The 18,970-nt window shown below is 38.5% G+C and overlaps 1 long non-coding RNA gene across 1 annotated transcript; it reads right to left on the reverse strand.

Moving 5' to 3' along the window:
* Positions 1-15,468: 15,468 nt before the first annotated feature.
* On the reverse strand, positions 15,469-17,802 carry LOC131150410 (uncharacterized). The gene is made up of 2 exons (XR_009135530.1): positions 16,042-17,802; positions 15,469-15,944 (listed from the first exon to the last, which is right to left on the reverse strand). It is a non-coding gene; the product is annotated as an uncharacterized LOC131150410 (long non-coding RNA).
* Between the last annotated feature and the right edge of the window lie 1,168 nt (positions 17,803-18,970).

Consider the following 18,970-nt stretch of genomic DNA (forward strand, 5'->3'; position numbering starts at 1 on the left):
CCATTTGTTGTAGCACCACCATATCACTCCGGGTTAACTTAGGCCAGGGGGCTAGGTTTTGGGGAGTGTTGAGAAACTTGGAATTTTTGTTTGGGATAGGATTTAGGGTTCATGGGTGCAATAGGGATTACAGTTCACAAATCTGTAAAGAAGAGGGAAAGATAAGAGAAGAGAGAAGAGAGAAGAGAGAAGTGAAAAGACAGAGAAGAGAAGGAGGAAGACAGAGAGGACGAGACAGGAAATTGAGAGAGAAAAGAAAGGGGATTCGAGAATGGAGGTTATAAAATGAGACAAAGTGGAAAAATGGGCTTAAATATCAAAAGCCTTAGAGCAACTAGATCTTGCCACGTGGAAGCTCAACAACGGTGGAGATTAAAGCCAGCCGGGCAACTTGTGAAGACCCCCTTCCCACCGTCGGATCACATTCCACTATCAATGGCCTTGATCTCCATTTGTTAGAAGCTATCATGCACCTTTGTTTCCCTTATGCGATTATTGACACATGGTAGCATACCAACGGTAGAGATCGCCCCACATAGGAGCCTTTAAATGCTGCCAGTTCCCCCCTCACAAATGCTTGCCTACCTTTCCAATTGTTTGGCGACACGTGTTTGTTTTGTTTCCCGAGCAATCAATGCTGGTAGACGCTGTTTGCATCCACCGTTAGATCATCACTTCCGCTAACGGCCCAGATCACTCCACAACAGTCTATTTGTGAATTGCGGTGTTATCCCAAGTGGGGGGGGTGAATTGGGTATTTCAAAAAGATTTAAGTTTATTTTACCTGTTAAACCTTATTTCTATATTTAACAAAATAATTGTAGGGGATTGAAATTAATTCAAATTATTATCTCAATAAATTGAATTATACCCAATTAATTATCAAGTGCATGCAATATTAATCAATATACAAACATGCAAAAGATGATAATGAAATGCAAGCAGAAAATAAAAAGTTAAGGGAAAAGAGAAGGCAAATACGATTTTACAAGGTTTAGCCAACCCGACCTATGTCCTCGCCTTGAACAACCCACTCAAGGATTCTACTAAATCCCTGCTCCTTTAACCGGGACAGAGCTTCCCTTACAATCTGCTCCTTAAGAGAGGCACAACTTCCTCCTACTCCGCTGCTTACAGGAGGAACAACTTCCTCCTCACCTAGTTCACAACTCGAATCGTGATTATGATATAGAATTATAATTATGCAAAACTCAATATTGCTTCTAACCAAGCTAGTGAGTACAATAGAAATCCTAACACATATTCATATGATAAAACTTGAAGCTCTATATGTATGTAACAATAAGATCGTTATATGAATGATATGCTTCAAAAATCTACCTGTTAGTGAATATCTTCCAAAAACTGATATGATAAATAAATGCTTTGGAGAAATGGAAGGTTTGATTTCAGAATACTTTATGCAAGATTAGAAAATACGATCCTTTCAAAAATAATCTTTAATAATGCGCAAATCTATGTTCTTAGTATCAATAATTTGTAAAGTTGAATCTTTGAATAAATATACGACTTTGGATATTGCAAAGATTTAAACACTATGTTTGAAAAATAATATCCATCAAGAATACATATTTAGAAGCTCTTAGGATTTGCAATGAAATAATTCTTACACTAATCAAATTGCAAATCTTTGAATGGAGATATATTTCAAATTTCCTTAAAGATTTTAGTTTTAAACTAAAACTTTTCTCAAGTAGCGATCTTTCACAAAAGCATATATAAATAATAACTCAAGATCATTCAAGAATAAGTTTGTGAGATGAAAAAGTCTTTGAGAATAAGCAAACAATTAGTTTGATCACCAAGCCTCAATACCCACGTTGTTTGCACAATATTCACTGGAACTCCTTTTGAAAATCAATGTAGCCCAAGCTTAGATATGATGTAAAACCTTTGAAATCGTAGGCAAGAGCCTAGCAATGTGTTCAATGCTTTCCAGAGCTGTGTATACGTTCAAGGCTCCCAATCATATGCCAAAAGTGAGACACTAGGGTTTAGAGGTTGCTTTTATAAGTAATCTCAGCCTTAGGTTAAGTCTTGACTGTTGGATCAATTTGATCAAGTGAATAACCAATGTGTTTTCTCGCTAGAGTTTAGATTTTTAAAGTTCCCGCAGGTTCATACGACTGGACATTCAGGTTTAGACGTCAAATGTTCCTTAAAGCACTAAAAATTATAGTCTGGACACAGGGTCAAATGACTGAACTGTGGGTTCGGTCTTCTAAAGTCCCAGCTCAAACGACTGAATTGAGGGTTTAGACATCTGAAGGTGTTCTGCCTGTTCTTTGTTTCAATAATTAAATCTTCAGATGACTGAACTAATTCTTCAGTTTTCTGAGAAAATCCTTCAGACGTCTGAAGTAAAACTTCAGTCGTCTGAGGTTGTATTTTCAGACTTCTGAGGGTACTCCTTAGTTGTTTGGGCAGACCAACATCAAAATTTCAGTTTAATTTTCAAAATCATTTGAGCTCTCTTGCTTTAATATCTTATAAAACATTTTTCGGGGTTCAAAATAAGTTCTCTAAGTCCATGTTTAACCCTAGAAGTTTTTCATGAGATGCATGTGTAAGGTATATTTTGAGCTTCTAGCTATATCATATAAAATATGCACATACATCAATTCTAAATACCCATTCCCATGACGATCTTGAACTTGACGCTTGCATCTTCATTCTTCTACTCTTTTAGTTCCATGGATTGTGCCAGGTTATATATATATATTCCCATGACGATCTTGAACTTGACGCTTGCATCTTCATTCTTCTACTCTTTTAGTTCCATGGATTGTGCCAGGTTATATATATATATAACCTGGCACAATCCATGGAATATATATATGCTTTAATCTTCGTGGATTCTATGACTTCATCACCTTCCGTGCATGCTAAGTAATGTTCCTGCTCACATTCTCAATGCACAGATCAAATACCAAGTGATTTGTCATTATCAAAACAAGATTGGACTCATAGAGTCAACAATCTCTCCCTTTTTGATGATAACAAATACAAGAGCAAAAATATAAAATGGGTTACGCCTAACAAGGCTCCCCCTCAAATAATGCACAATATAAAATTCAGCACAATGTAAAATAGGCAATAGTTTTGCATGTATAACTCATATACTTATGTACTTTTCTCCCATTGCATAAAAAAAAAAAAAACTTTTGCAAGCTACTTTTTCTAACTATTTTTGCTATAATCTTATATTCTTATCCCCCTTTTGACATCAACAAAAAGGTATAAATAAAAAATGTTCTGACATAATTATATCTCATCTTTTAAAAAATATGCAACCTTTATATTTCAAAATTGTACTGTGAAATATGTCTCCCTATGTTATTCAATTTACTTCTCCCCCTTGCTAATGCAAAACTGTGTTGTTGAATTAAATTTCAATGTGAACATATACAGTGTGTCAAATTACATAGACATGGATAAGCAAAACAGTCACTAAAGTTCAAAGGTCTATGTGAGAATTACCATATGTCATTTAACATGCAGTCATCATGCTATGAGTTTAATTCCAAATGTGAACAAATGAGCCAAATTTGAAATTTTTAACCAATTGGTTATATCCCTGAGCTACTAGTCTTACCTTATTTCTAACAACCATCCCATGTTCATCTTTCTTGTTCTTATATATTCATTTTGTTCCAATAACTGTTTCATCCTCAGGTCTAGGAACTAATGTCCATACTTTATTTCTCTCAAATTGGTTTAACTCTTCTTGCATGGACATCACCCAAGATTCGTCCTCAATTGCTTCACTCACATTCTTAGGTTTTTCTTGAGATAGAAATGCACAATGACTAATCATATTTTTAAGTGAGGATCATGTGGCTACTCCACGGGATGGTTCACCTATTATTTGATTAAGGGGGTGATTCTTTATGTACTTTAATTCTTTAGGTAGTTCATTAACTTCATTTTCAAATTCATTGTTTTCAGCAGATGGATCCTTAATTTCATTTCTCTTATCTGAATCATTTTTAGTAGATAGTTTTTCAAATTCCTTATTAGTCTGAACTTCATCCTCATCAGTCTTTTGAGTAAATGGATTGGATTCATCAAATACAACATGAATTGATTCTACAATTGTTAATGTTCGTTTATTATATACCATGTAGGCTTTACTATCTAAGGCATATCCTAGAAAAATACCTTCATTGGATTTCATATTAAACTTTCCTAAGTGTTCATTGTCTCTAAGCACAAAACATTTACATCTAGAGACATGAAAATATGAGATATTTGGTCTATGGCCATTCCAAAATTCGTAAGGAATCTTATTTAGAGATGGTGTAATAAAAACTCTATTTAGAACATAGTAGGCGGTACTCACTGCCTCAGCCCAGAAGTATTTAGGTAACTTATGTTCATTAAGCATAGTTCTAGCCATTTCTTGTATAGACCTATTCTTTCTTTCAATTACTCCGTTTTGTTGGGGTGTTCTAGGAGCTAAAAAGTTATGAGATATTCCTAATGAATTACAATATTCTTCCATATCTTGATTTTTAAATTCTCTACGCCTATCACTCCGGATATTTTTGATTGTATATCCTTTTACATTTTGAATTTTCTTGCATAGTTTAATGAATTGTTTACACGCTTCATCTTTGTGACTTAAAAATAGCACCCATGTATATCTAGAATAATCATCAACTATAACGAATGCGTATGATTTTGCGCCTAAACTTTGAATTGGGTTTGGACTAAATAAATCTAAATGTAACATTTGAAGTGGCCTAGTAGTAGATATCACTTCCACCCCTTATGTTGAAGCAGCCGAGGAGGCCTTGGAAGATTCGTTTCAGGCTTTTGAGATAATCAATGCAACAACTGTAACCGAAGGATCTCCAATTCCATAACCCCGGGTATCCTCTACATCTCGTATGGTTACTACGGAACTGATCAGGTAGGGGTATCATCCGGGTCAGGGGCTAGGAAGGTGCTTGTAGGGAATTCCAAGGCCATTGATTGTTCCAAAGGTGAAGGAAAAATATGGTTTGGGTTACTGGCCCACCTTTGCAGAAAGAAAGAAGAAGAAGGCAGAGAAAAAGGCACAAAAAAGGGAGAGACTCACCAGCGAGACCAACACTCTGTGGGGATCAAGTGTCCCATATATAGATCAGACCTTCACAAAGAGCAGTCATGCTGATCTTGAGATAGAAATGAGGCAACTAAGTATCTCTGTTAAGGACTCAGAGGCTTCCCCAGACACCTCAGAATAGTGGGTTCGCCATCTTCAACAAGGAGCGGAATTACAGAACTAGATTTCTTTTGACTTTCCTTATGTTTTCATGTAATTATTTTTATTTTAGTTTTTCCTTTAAAAATTTTCTCATTTTGTAACCTGAGAACACTATAGTCTTGGGCAGTTTGTCACTTAATGAAAATGGATTATGCATTTTTTGACATTTGTTTGCATCCTAAGCTCAGTTGTAAAAATTTGTTTGCTATGATTTCATGCAGGAATAAGGGAGATAATGACACTAGTACCCTTGACCAAGAAATTGACATTAATTTTGAAAACATAATTTATGAAACCGAAACTGAAGAAGGTGAGGTGAACTTATCCCCTGAAATGGAGAGAATATTGAAGTCAGATGAAAAGCTAACACTAACCAGTAGTGACCCATGATCGTAATCAACTTGGGAATAGAGGAAGAACCCAAACAGGTTAAAATTGGAGCATTGTCGAAGGGTGAGGAAATGAGCAAAATAATTGAGCTGTTAAAAGAGTATCAGGATGTGTTCTCTTGGTCATATCAGGATATGCTGGGTCTAGACACAGATTTGGTAACCCACAAAATTCCCCTTTACCCAGTTTCTAAGCTAGTGAAGAAAAAGTTAAGGAGAATGCGGCCAAAAATGTTGTTTAAAATAAAGGAGGAGGTACAGAAACAATTCGAGGCTGAGTTTCTGGAAGTAGCTCAATATCCCAAATGGATGGCTAACGTCATTCCAATAATAAAAAAGAATGACAACGTACGAGTTTGTGTGGATTGCCGGGACTTAAATAAAGCTAGCCCTAAAGATAATTTCCTACTCCCGCACATTGATGTGTTGGTGGACAATACAAGAGGGCATGCTTTATTTTCGTTCATGGATGGTTTTTTGGGATACAATCAAATCAAGATGACCCCAGAGGATAAGGAAAAGACCACTTTCATCACATTATGGAGGACCTTTTGTTACAAAGTCATGCCATTTGGTCTAAAGAATGTTGGGGCTACTTATCAGAGAGCCATGGTCACCCTATTCCATGACTTGATGTACAAAGAGGTTAAGGTGTATGTAGACGACATGATCATCAAGTCACAAAATGAAGATGACCATGCAACAAACTTGGAGAAGCTGTTCAAGAGACTCCAAAAATTCTAGTTAAAGCTAAATCCAGAAAAATGTACTTTTGGTGCCACTTCAAGGAAGTTGTTGGGTTTCATAGTGAGTGAGAAAGGGATTGAGGTTGACCCTGATAAAATCAAAGCCATTCAAGAAATGCCTAGCCCCAAGACTGAAAAGGAGGTATGGAGCTTGCTGGGCAGGCTTAGTTACATAGCTCGATTCATATCCTAATTGACTACCACCTGTGAACCCATCTTTAAGTTGTTAAGGAAGAATAACCCGGAAGGGTGGAATGAAGAGTGCTAAGAGGCTTTTAAGAAGATAAAGGAATACCTCATGAACACCCCGGTGCTCGGAAGGCTGCTAATTCTATACCTAGCAGTATCAGAGAACTCCATGGGACGTGTATTGGACCAGCATGATGAGTCAGGACGGAAGGAAAGTGTCATTTATTACCTAAGCAAAAAGTTTATAGAGTATAAGTTTAAGTACTCGGACTTGGAAAAACCATGTTGCGCTTTGGTATGGGTGGTTAGTAGGTTGAGACAATACACGTTGTGTTACTTAACTTGGTTGATTTCCAAAATGGACCCAATCCAGTATGTGTTTCAAAAGCCCGCAGTGATAGAACGGGTTGCACGATGGCAGATGCTGTTGACTAAATATGATATCACCTATGAAACGAAAGGCTATCAAGGGAAGCATCATTGCGGAGTATCTGACAGATAGAGCTGTGGAGGATTACCAGCCTATGGAGTTTGACTTCCCGGATAAGGACATTGATTCAATCAGCTAAGAAGCAGAAGATTACGAAGGTTGGACGATGTTATTTGATGGGGCGGTCAATGTGTGGGGACATGGAATAGCAGCCATACTCATATCACTAGAAGGGAGACATTATCTAGTTATAGCCAAGCTTACTTTTCCGTGCACCAATAACATAGTAGAATACGAAGCATGTATATTGGGCTTGTAGGCCGTCGTGGACCAAGGTATGAAAGAAGTGATTGTAAAGGGAGACTCAGCCTTGGTTGTTCATCAGGTGATGGGAGAATGGGAAACCTGAGATTCCAAACTAGTGTTGTATCAAGAATACATTCAGGAGATGATCGAAGGATTTGATAGCATCAGTTTCTCCCACCTACCAAGGGAAAACAATTTATTCTTGATGTGCTGGCTACTCTAGCGGCTTTAATCAAAGTAGAACCAGGAATATAGATTGAGCCGATTCGAATCAGGATACAGTTAGAGCCCGCTCACTGTGCAGTGGTAGAGGAAGTTGATAGGAAACGTTAGTTCCATGATATCAAAGCATACATCCAACGAGATGAGTACCTCAAAGGAGCAACCAGTAATGATCGAAAGACCATTAGGAGATTGGCCATGGGATTATTCTTGGATGGTGAAGTGTTGTACAAAAGGAAGCACGATATAACCCTCCTACGATGTGTAGAAGTGTAGGAGGCATGACAAATCATGCATGAGGTACACGAAGGAGTATGTGGTACTCATGCCGGGGGTCACTCATTGGCACGGAAAATCCTCAAGAATGGATACTATTGAATGACCATGGAAAGGGATTGCGTTGAATTTGCCCAAAAATTCCATAAATGCCAAGTTTATGGAGATCGGATACAAGTGCCACCGGCCCCACCACTCCATGTTCTATTCGCACCTTAGCCCTTTTCAACCTGGGGTATGGATGTGATTGGGCCGATTACTCCGAAAGCCAGTAATGGGCACCACTTCATCTTCGTGGCTATTGATTATTTCACCAAGTGGGTAGAGACAACCTCATACTTTAGTGTCATGCAAAATGTAATCACTCGCTTCATAAAAAAAGAATTGATTTGCCGGTATCGAATTCCAAAAAGAATAATTTCAGACAATGCCAAGAACCTGAACAACGAAGTAATGACGAAATTGTGTAATTAGTTGAAGGTTAGGAATCACAATTCAGCTCCTTATAGACCACAGATGAATGGGTCAGTGGAAGCAGTAAGGAAAAGCTGACTGAAACCTACAAAGATTTGCATGGCAAGCTCCCCTTTGCCCTAATGGCCTACAGAACTACAGTCTGAACCTCCAAAGGAGCTACTCCTTTCTCTTTGGTGTACGAAATGGAGGCTGTGGTCTTGATAGAAGTTGAGATCTTGTCTCCGCGAGTCCTTAAGGAAGCAAAGTTGACTAAAGTAGAGTGGATACAATCTCAGTATGACCAGTTGAGCTCGATTGAGGAAAAAAGATGGCTGCCATAGCTCATGGAAAACTATACGAAAGAAGGATGATAATGGCATTCAACAAGAAGGTGTGACCTCGATAATTCCAGAAGGGGGATTTGGTATTGAAAAATATTTTGCCGATCCATACGGACCCTCATAGTAAGTGGACACCTAACGACAAAGGGCCTTATGTGGTGAAGAAGGCATTCTCAGGAGGTGCCCTATTGCTGGTAGACATGGATGAAATCGACATCCTGCATCCTATTAATTCTGATGCTGTAAATAAATATTATGCTTAGAGGCCTTGTACACTCTCAAAAGAAAGTTAATAAAATTATCATGTTGTTACTCTATGCATCCTATATTTGTTTATGTTTTGGTTAGATGACAGATAATCATTTTTAGCCGACTAGTTTTTCCCTAAAAAACCCGAAATTTGTCTATCACTTGGAAAACCCTTTGAACTTAAAAAATTAAGCCATTTTCTTCAAAGAAGCCATTTCTCAAAACTAAACCCGGTTAGGATTTTCAAGGGTCAGGCTAATCATGTGAGACAATAACACAATGCCAAAGTGACGATAGATTGTTTTTCCGATACCCAAAAATCAAGGAAAGAAAATATCCCTTGTCATCCTTGTTGAGCATGAAATATTCAATTCTTGATTAACTCGTCAAAGGATTACACCCCACACTGAGGTAGGGGTTTTTTTTTTTTTTTTAAATTAGTCTCAAAGGGAACCCAAATGAAGGTGAAAATGAGATCCCTTTAGGAAAGAAAACAAAAGATACAGTAAAAGGAGAAAATACAGGAAAAGAGGGTAAGAAAAAAGATAAGAGACACACTTCATTTGTGATCTTTGGCCAACTTAACCTTTGATGAAAGAGACAATGTTGAGCCTCATAAACCCTTTCTTCTTTGACCGATATCCATTGCCCACATTACAGCTCGAATGAAAGACCTTACCAGATTGGCACACGTTGGTGTCTCCAATGATTTGTCAAACTCAACATTTGAGTCTGAACTACGTGATGACCTGATCCTATAAAGGTACGTAGGCAGCTTGTTCAAATTGACAAGCCCGATCAATGATTCATGAAAACCTCAAATCGGGGTAGAATATATCATTCAAGGATGGGATTTTTTTTTGAGTTTTAGTTTCCTTTTCTTCTAAAAACCCGCATCCTTAAAGCCAATGTTTCGTCTTGAGTCTTAAAGACCATCTAGAGAATGAAACATGAGAAATGCCCAATAGGATCATGGACAAACAGATGAACGAAGGGTACCATTCGATTTTAAAGCATTAAAAGGAGGAGTGAGTCCTTTTCAGTGAAACTGGGGCAGTTCGTGAAAAAGGGAGAATTTGTTTGGTTTCATAAATTAATGTCAGCATCGTTTTTGTTAATAAGAAACCTTTTGTTTTCCAAAACCCCCAAAGAATGGATAGTCAAAAGAACTAAGAGTTCTCGACACTAGGGCAAATTTTGGGCACTTGTCAAATTTGAAAGATGGGCAAGATTAGTGGCAAGTAAATATTGGAGTAGATTTTGAGCGCCTTTTGGATTTTGAAACATGGCCAGCATCAGTGGAAATTTGGAGGTTGAAAACAAAGCCAAGGCAAACAACGGACAAATACAGTTAGGGCAAATTTGGTGATGGACTCCAGCATAAAAAATTTAGGGGCCCTTATATCGAAGAAAACAAGGCCAAGACCATTATAGATAAATTTAACAGGGGCAGGGTTTTCTTTTGGGCTAAGTCAGATACCTTCATCTCAGACTGGAATTCAAAAGCATAACAAAAATCAGGAGTTGGGTGGTTGATTACAGTCGCATTGGAATGCATCTTCATGCATTTTCATGCATTTAAGGAAAAGCATTCTCGTTACAGGTAGCAACATGTAGACACATCATGTACATGTGGCAACATGACCCTGCATTCGAGCATCACAATTTAGCAACATGCATACACATAGCAACAAAAAACCATGAATTCATACTTGTCTTGTAAAATAAGCTTGTGAATAATCCTCTGGCATCCCTAATTGAATTGTTCTTGTTTGTCTGATGACTAAAACTGGGGCAACAGACCCCATGCACAAATTGACATACCTTGTAATTGGGGCAGCTGACCCCAAGAACCAATCATGGCATTGGTGTTGGCCTTATAAGGCTTAAGATCCTATTTTGATGCTAACAAATAAGTGGAACTTAACATATTTGGTTGAGTGATGATATTTTAGATCTCACATATGTGAAAGCAAGGTCAACTACTCACAAGGATCAATTGAAACTTATATTCCAAAGGAACATGATCATATGAAGCTTAAAGAATACTTAAAGGCATGAATGATATATTAAAACTTGATGACTATGAGAGGATGAACATGATATTAAAGCTTGAAGAAAGGGCCAAGACAAAGCATGAAGACTTAAGTGTTTAAGAATGTAAAAAAAATCTAAGTCTTTATGTAAGTACTTCATTCCAATGTTAGAATGGTATCTAGTCTTTTTAAAATAATTACTTGGACCTAGATACCTTTTAAAATACTTGGAAAATATTTTTACAAGGTCAAAAATTATTTCAAAAATGTTAGAATCAATTTTGGAATGAAAAGCACAAAAAATAAGATTTTCCAAATGCTGTTAATTTTTCTACATCTGCATTAAGGTGCATTTTTCTCTATAAAAAACTCCTTATTTTAAAAAATGTTCAACATTAAAGTTATGAGATTTTCTCTTAGATTTCTTTTGACACCAATAACGTCAAAATTAGAGTTATTTAAAAAAATTTATGACCAAAATACTGAAGTTGGGTCGAAGTCGTCAACACCTTAGCAAATTGTCTGGTCAGCCAACTGACCAGAATGAACTGTGTTTAGTCAGCTGATTGACCAGTTAACAGAATTAATTTTTGGGAGACAAAAAGGTTTCAGTCGCTTGTCCAGCTAGCTGACCCTGTATAAACACCCACCTAGTCGCCTGGTCAACCAATTGTCCTTACGAAAATTTAAAATTTGAACTTTAATGGGAAAATTCTAAAACTTAGTTTTTTAAATCTAAAAGTTATAAAAACTTGGGGGACACTCCAATAAACTTGGGAGACAATAAAATCACTCTATAAATACATGGTTTTGCAAATTAAATTACACTAAGAAATTGAAAATCAATCCTCAAAGCTGAAACTCTCATACTCTTAAAAGCTCTCATGCTCTCATCTTTGCACATCTGAATGGTTGAGATGTTTTGGAAGCAACTGATCAATCCTTCTCTTTGTTTCTGAATTGTTGATTCTCATCTAGAAGGAAAACTTGGTGAAATCATTTTTTTTAGCTTTAATTGTATTTCATATTGTGAATTTGATTGAAGTATATAGATTTAACTTGTACTAATAAGCTCTTTATGAGAGCACTCTTTGTACACATCTATTTGTTGTATCTCTTGTATATTGCAATGATTCTAAGATTTTTGAATCATTGGCTAAGCGAGGGGATATTGTTTAGAGAGGTGCTGCTCTAACCTAATTGAAGGAGTGACCGAACGAGGGTATATCATTTGGAGAGGCGGACTTTAGCCTAATCAAAGGAGTGTGTAAACGGTGTTGTTCTGCCTGGAAAAGGAATTGATTTTAGTTAATCCTTTGGTGGTTTTCCAAAGGCGAGGATGTAGGCTGGGTATAAGTCGAACCTCGTAAAAACCGTGGTCTCACTCTCTCTTTCTCGAACTCTCTTTACTTACAGCATATATGAACTGTATGGATGTTTTAAATTCCTTAACCATAAACACTACGTGGATTTGATATTAAGTAAACTTAAAGCTTAATTTTTTTTTGGGATTGTGGAAATCGAAAGGGAGTACGTTGATTGATCCATTCTTTGCGGAAACTGTAAGGGAGTACGTTGATTGGTGAAACACTCAAAGACTCTTTAAATTGAAAGTTTATTTGATGTCTAAGCTTTTGGAAAGAGTATTGGATTTTATATTGAACCTCATTTTAAAAAAGTTTAAGCTTTTGGAAAGAGTATTGGATTTTATATTGAACCTCATTTTAAAAAAGCAAATTCATTAATTACAGGGCTCCAAAAAAAACAAAAGCTAAATTTTCTATTTTAGTTTGAATATTGTGAATGAATGGAAAATTGATTGGTTAAATACTTTGTTGGTTATGGATTAAATTTTGTTTTTAAGTATTTATTATTTGAATAAATCAACAAGAAGTAAAGAATTCATTAAAAGAAAAAAAAGAAGTTAAGAATTCTTGAAAAGAATTAAAAGAAAACTTTTAAATCCAATTCACCCCCCTTCTTGGGACTACACTTTATTTTTCAATTGGTTTTTGAGTTGCAAATCGGGTAGTCTAAAGGCAGCCAAAGGACCTCGAAACCTGGCATCCGATTGATCATCCCTAGTGGAGTAAATTTGAGTCTTACACCTAAGGGCGCTTTCCAAAGGAATCTCAGGATCTCGCACCCGATTGATCACCCTCAACAGGGTAACCATTTTCCCAAAATACCGACTTTCCAAAAAAGATATCGGGATTTCATCCCCGATTGATATTCCCCAGCGAGTCAACTAGGTTTCAAACCTAAAAACTCATTTTCTGAAAAATCTTTGAGTAACCACTCCCCGAAGTGAACATTTCCAGTATAGTGATCGTTTTCTAAAAACTGCAAACTACATTTAAATACAGAGGTTTGGGTCATTGTACCCCCATAGCTCGGATTCCTACATTCGCAGCAAACCATCACAGAAGGTTGGGTCATCGTATCCCTATGGTTTGGATTCCTACATCTGTAGCAAACCATTACAGAGGTTTGGGTCATCATACCCCCACGACTCAGATTCTTACATCCGCAACAAACCATCACAAAGGTTTAGGTCATCGTACCCCCATGGCTCGGATTGCTACATCCGTAGCAAACCATCACAAAGGTTTGGGTCATCGTATCCCCATGGCTCGAATTCCTACATTCGCAGCAAACCATCACAGAGGTTTGGGTCATCGTACCCCCGCGGCTCGGATTCCTAGATCTGCAGCAAAATATCATAGAGGTTTGGGTCATCGTACCCCCATGGCACGAATTCTTACATCCATAGTAAACCATCACAGAGGTTTGGATCATCGTACACCTACGGCTCAGATTCCTACATCCGCAACAAACCATCACAGAGGTTTGAGTCATCGTACCCTCACGACTCGGATTCCTACATCCGCAGCAAACCATAACAAAGGTTTGGGTCATCATACCCTCATGGCTTGGATTCCTACACCCGCAGCAAACCATCACAGAGGTTTGGGTCTTTGTACCCCCATGGCTTGGATTCCTACATCCGCAGCAAACCATCACAAGGTTTTTGGTCATTGTACCCCTACGACTTGGATTCCTACATCTACAATAAACCATTACAGAGGGTTGGGTCATCGTACCCCTACGACTTGGATTCCTACATCTGCAGCAAACCATCATAGAGGTTTGGGTCATTGTACCCTCAGGGCTCAAATTCCTACACCTGCAGCAAACCATCACAGAGGTTTGGGTCATCGTACCCTCATGGCTCAAATTCCTATATCCATAGCAAACCATCACTGAGGTTTGGGTCATTGTATCCCCAAGACTTAGATTCCTACACTTGCAGCAAACTATCACAAAAGTTTGGGTCATCGTACCCCTATGGCTCGGATTCCTACATACGCAGTAAACCGTCACAAAGGTTTGGGTCTATCATACCCCCATGACTCTGATTCATACATCCACTACAAATTGACACAAATCTTTGGGTCATCGTACCAGCATGGCTCGGATTCCTACATCCATAGAAAACCATCACAAAGGTTTGGATCATCGAACCCGCCATGGCTCGGATTATCACATTCGTAGCAAGCCATTTTAAAGAACTTTGGTTTGGGTTAGTGTACCCAATGCCACTTGGATTAATCACATCCAATGCAAATCATTACCTCAAGATCTCATACTTCCCACCAACCATAAATCCCCACTAATCACTACCTACTTAAAAAGAAAAAAAAAATGTCTCTCTGGTTGGTAGAAGCCAATTGCAGTTGATTGACCATGGATGTAGCTTGGTTAAAATAAGTGTCTCATATCTCTACGTACTTGCTTACTCCAAATAACATAGAAGAGATCCTACTATTATATTGAAACAACAAAGCCTACATAGAGGGACAGCTGTCAACACCTTAATTTTAACCAGGCCTCCCCCAAGGAAGACCCAGTATTAATAAAATTTGACTTTGAGTCTTGCGTAACCATGGATTTTAAAATTATGATTTGAACACAATGAAAGTCCAAATTGGAATCCTTTTAATAACAACCTAGTTTTACAGTCCATCACAAGTTGCCAATTTTGATTGGGTCTTCCATTCTAGCAAAAGTCCTACCAACCGTGGAATTAATCAAGCCCCGTGAACTTAAAAGCCATTTCCCTTGGGTTAGGTGTTAATAATTGGTTCCTTTTAGACTAGGGTACCTTAACAGTTATTTATTTTCAAAATTAGTTTTTCTTGGTCTTGGTTCTTTTCAAAACCATCTTTCTAGGTGTCATGAAATTTGAAAATCCAAAAATTTAAATCCAACGTAAAAAAATAATTTCTTTGAACTTTTGTATTGATTTATGTGGTTGTCAAAATTTAGTCCATTTACTAGAAATAAATCTTCCAACATCAAAAAATTATTAAGGCGAGCCCTTCAAATTCTTAAGTTAAAATCTTAGTTTGTTAAGAGTTTTGAGCTTAACTTTTTAATTGTCAAGATGGGTGTTAATTTCAAAAACTAGGGAGGTCTTAAAGTCATGTTTTGTTAACCTTTAGCTTCATGGGGTCAATTTGGTCAACCCAAATTTCGTTTCAAGTCCAAATTGAAAAGGGTCAAACACAATGATATATTTTAAGAAGAGCACGTGCCCCAAGTATGATGCAAATACATACATGCATAAAATATACAGCAGGAAAAAAAAATACAAGGAATGGGAAATAAAATGCGCAAATACAGGGACTGGTACAAAGAAATGTTGCAGGAAAGGAAACATGGGGGTACATACACCAGCACACAAAATAAAAGGAAATGAAAAAAAAAAATACAGAAAACCAAAAAAAAGCAAAGAAGATGCCAAGCCCGCAAGTCCTGTACTGCCATCTGGATTACCTAGTGCACCTGCGTAAAGAGGGAAAGAATAAAACGCGTTAGCAGAAGAAAGGAAAATACAAAAAAAATAAATGACAAATAAAAAATGCAAAATACAAAAGGCCAAAGTTGATTCTAAACCCTCCACTCCCAGATTGCCACCTAGGAGCCCTCAAAAAGCTCGCAAGTCCCAAATTGCCACCTAGACTTTCACCTGCACATGAAAAGGAGAATAAAAGTTAGTTAGCCATAAGTCCACAAAATCAGGAAAAATAAACCACACATGCAAGGAATTATTCCCCGACACAAACCATTAAAGGGGAATTGCTGAGGGAATTGGTGCTGAAGGCCATCTTAGACTCCCTATAAATAGGGAGTCCCAGAACTGTAGAAAGACACCTCAGAGAGCACATAATTACTCCGCAAAAATTGAGAGAGAGAAGGCATACAGAAACCCTGTGAGAATTGGGAGAGAGAGAAAGTTAGAGAGGGGTGGGAACTGCTAAATTGAGAGCAAAAGGGAGTTTTACACTAAACAGTGTGGGGAATAGAGAATCACCGAGGCCTAGAGGACAGAACCAGAGAAGCAGAACCTAAGAACCAGAGGAGCCAGAAGGAGGACTAGAGTCGGGGAGTGGATTACAGAAAGCTTAGAGCTTCAAAATAGACATCCAGACAATCATAGGAAGCCAAGTTCGGAGGAGTTAAAGTTTTGAGGTAAATTTGGCTTCCCTTTTCCTCATAATGAGCATGCGTTCGTAAATTAAAAGTAAATTGTAGGAGCAGGATACCTCCCTCAAGTCTCGAGTTTATTCTCTAACCCGAGCTCAGGCCTCTTAAGTTCAGACTCGAACACTGGACCCTAACCCGAGGCCAAACCCTTCAAGCCCAAACCATGTGACCCGAATTGGGGTTCGGGTTCGAAGCCTATTCCGGGAGCTTAATTCCAACTTGAGATATCAAAGCCTATTTCGGAACCCTTGACCCAATTTATGTTTAAAACCCATGGGCCCGTTCTAAAAATACCTAGGCTCAGTTATAAAAAGAAGTGTGCTGACCCTATTTTAATAAACCTAAGCCCCATATTTTTTTTAAAAAAACAAAGGGTGGGTCGGCCCTGTTTTAAAAAACCCGGGCCCTACTTTAAAAAATAGGGTGGGCCGGCCCTATTTTAAAAAGACCCGGGCCCTATTTCTAAAAAGGAGTGGGCCAGCTTTGTTTTAAAAAACCCGGGCCCTATTTCTAAAAAGGAGTGGGCCAGCTTTGTTTTAAAAAACCCGGGCCTTATTATAAAAAAAGAAAAAAAAAGGTGTGCGGACCCTGTTTTAAAAGAACCGGGCCTTGTTTTAAAAAAGAAGTGGCTGGCCCTATTTTTGGAAGACCCGGGGCTTGTTTCTAAAAAGAAGTGGGCCGACCATGTTTTAAAAAAACTCAAACCTAGGCCGAATCCACTTGAAACCCACATATGACTCAAGCATGTGACAGAGCCCACGTGGCTCACTCGGGGTAACCCGGGTTCACAAAACCCATTTGGGTTGACCCGTACGAGTCAACCGTGGCTTAACTCGCTCCACTCACCCCAGGTTGACTCACACGAGTCAACCCCAGTTTCACTCACCCACTAACTCACCTCGACCAAGACAAGGGTAACTCGTCTCCACCCTCGCATATACAACCAAAACCCTAAAACCAAAGCCATCATCAACATGCATCCCCATTCACATCACACACATCACCACTATTTTCACAACCAAAAACAAACATAAAATGAAAATAGAAGAAAACAAAAAAAATTTTAGAAGTCAAGCGAACTTATCTGGTCTGAGCATTTTTTTTTTTTGGAATCGAACAAAACCATTTTTCCCTTGGGATCTCCATTTGCTGTAGCACCACCAGATCACTCCAAGTTGACTCAGGCCAGGGGGCTAGGTCTTGGGGAGTGTTGAGAAACTTTGGGTTTCTGTTTGGGAAGGATTTAGGGTTCGTGGGTGCAACATGGGTTATGGTTCATAGATCTGAAGAGAAGAGAGAAAGACAAGAGAAGAGAGCAGTGAGAATACAGAGAAGAGAAAGGGGAAGACAGAGAGGGTGAGACAGGAAATTGAGAGAGAAGAGAAAGAGAATTCAAGAATGGTAATTAGAAAATGAGACAGAGTGGAAAAAATGGGCTTAAGTATCTAAAGCGTTGGAGCAACAAGATCTTGCAACATGGATGCTCGGCAACAGTGGAGATTAAAGCCAGCCGAGCAACTTGTGAAGATCCCCCTCCGACCGTCGGATCACATTCCACTATCAACGACCTTGATCTCCATTTGTCAGAAGCTATCATGCGCCTCTCCTTCCCTTACCCGACCATTGACACCTGGCAGCTTACCAACAGTAGAGATTGCCCCCGCACAGGAGCCATTAAATGTTGTCAGTTCCCCCCTCATAAATGCTTGCCTGCCCTTCCAATTTTTTGGCGACACGTGTTCGTTTTGTTTCTTGAGCAATCAATGCTAGTAGACGCCATTCGCATCCACTATTAGATCATCACTTCTGCCAATGGTCCAGATCACTCCACAACAGCTTGTCAATGTCACATGTCCGCACCTCCTCCTTAGCTCTCCGATCTCTGTAGCAGCAAACGGTTGAGATCGCCTCAGGGTAGGGGTCATTTTGAGGCCCAACACGCCTTCCCCTGCACACGTCGACTCGTGGCCCCTAGGTCTCCTTCTCAATTAATTCAAAAGGCTACTGCTTTGCGGACTATTGGATCCCTGCCATCAATGCACGTTATGGTTCATGCCGCATAGCCGACCCTTGCCCGCATGCAAGCTCCACTCTGGGTGCGACACGTGGCGCCCATGGCCTTGACCAGCCTTAAACTGGTCACTCTTGGACCGATCCTGTCCCCTCCCAAAACCGGTTCTTACCGGTTTTTCTTTTATTTTATTTTAAATAATTTCTTTTAAGCTTCAAATAATCTATAGAAAACTCATAAAATTTAGGAAAAATGCCAAAAATCAAGAAAAATAAGAGAAAAATCCCAAAAATATTTTAAGCCACTTTCAAAATAATTCCATCACACACACATGTTCATTCACAAATACTCTCACATGTACACCCTCATGCATATGCACATCTACAGTCACAGACTCGTACATTCATACGCACACACTTCAATGCCTATACACATACGCCGTTATGCATGCATGCATATTCACATCACCACCTTCATAATCATGAATGCTCACAACA

Source organism: Malania oleifera, chromosome 3 (genome assembly GCF_029873635.1).
Source record: "Malania oleifera isolate guangnan ecotype guangnan chromosome 3, ASM2987363v1, whole genome shotgun sequence".
In the NCBI taxonomy this organism is placed as follows: Eukaryota; Viridiplantae; Streptophyta; class Magnoliopsida; order Santalales; family Ximeniaceae; genus Malania; species Malania oleifera.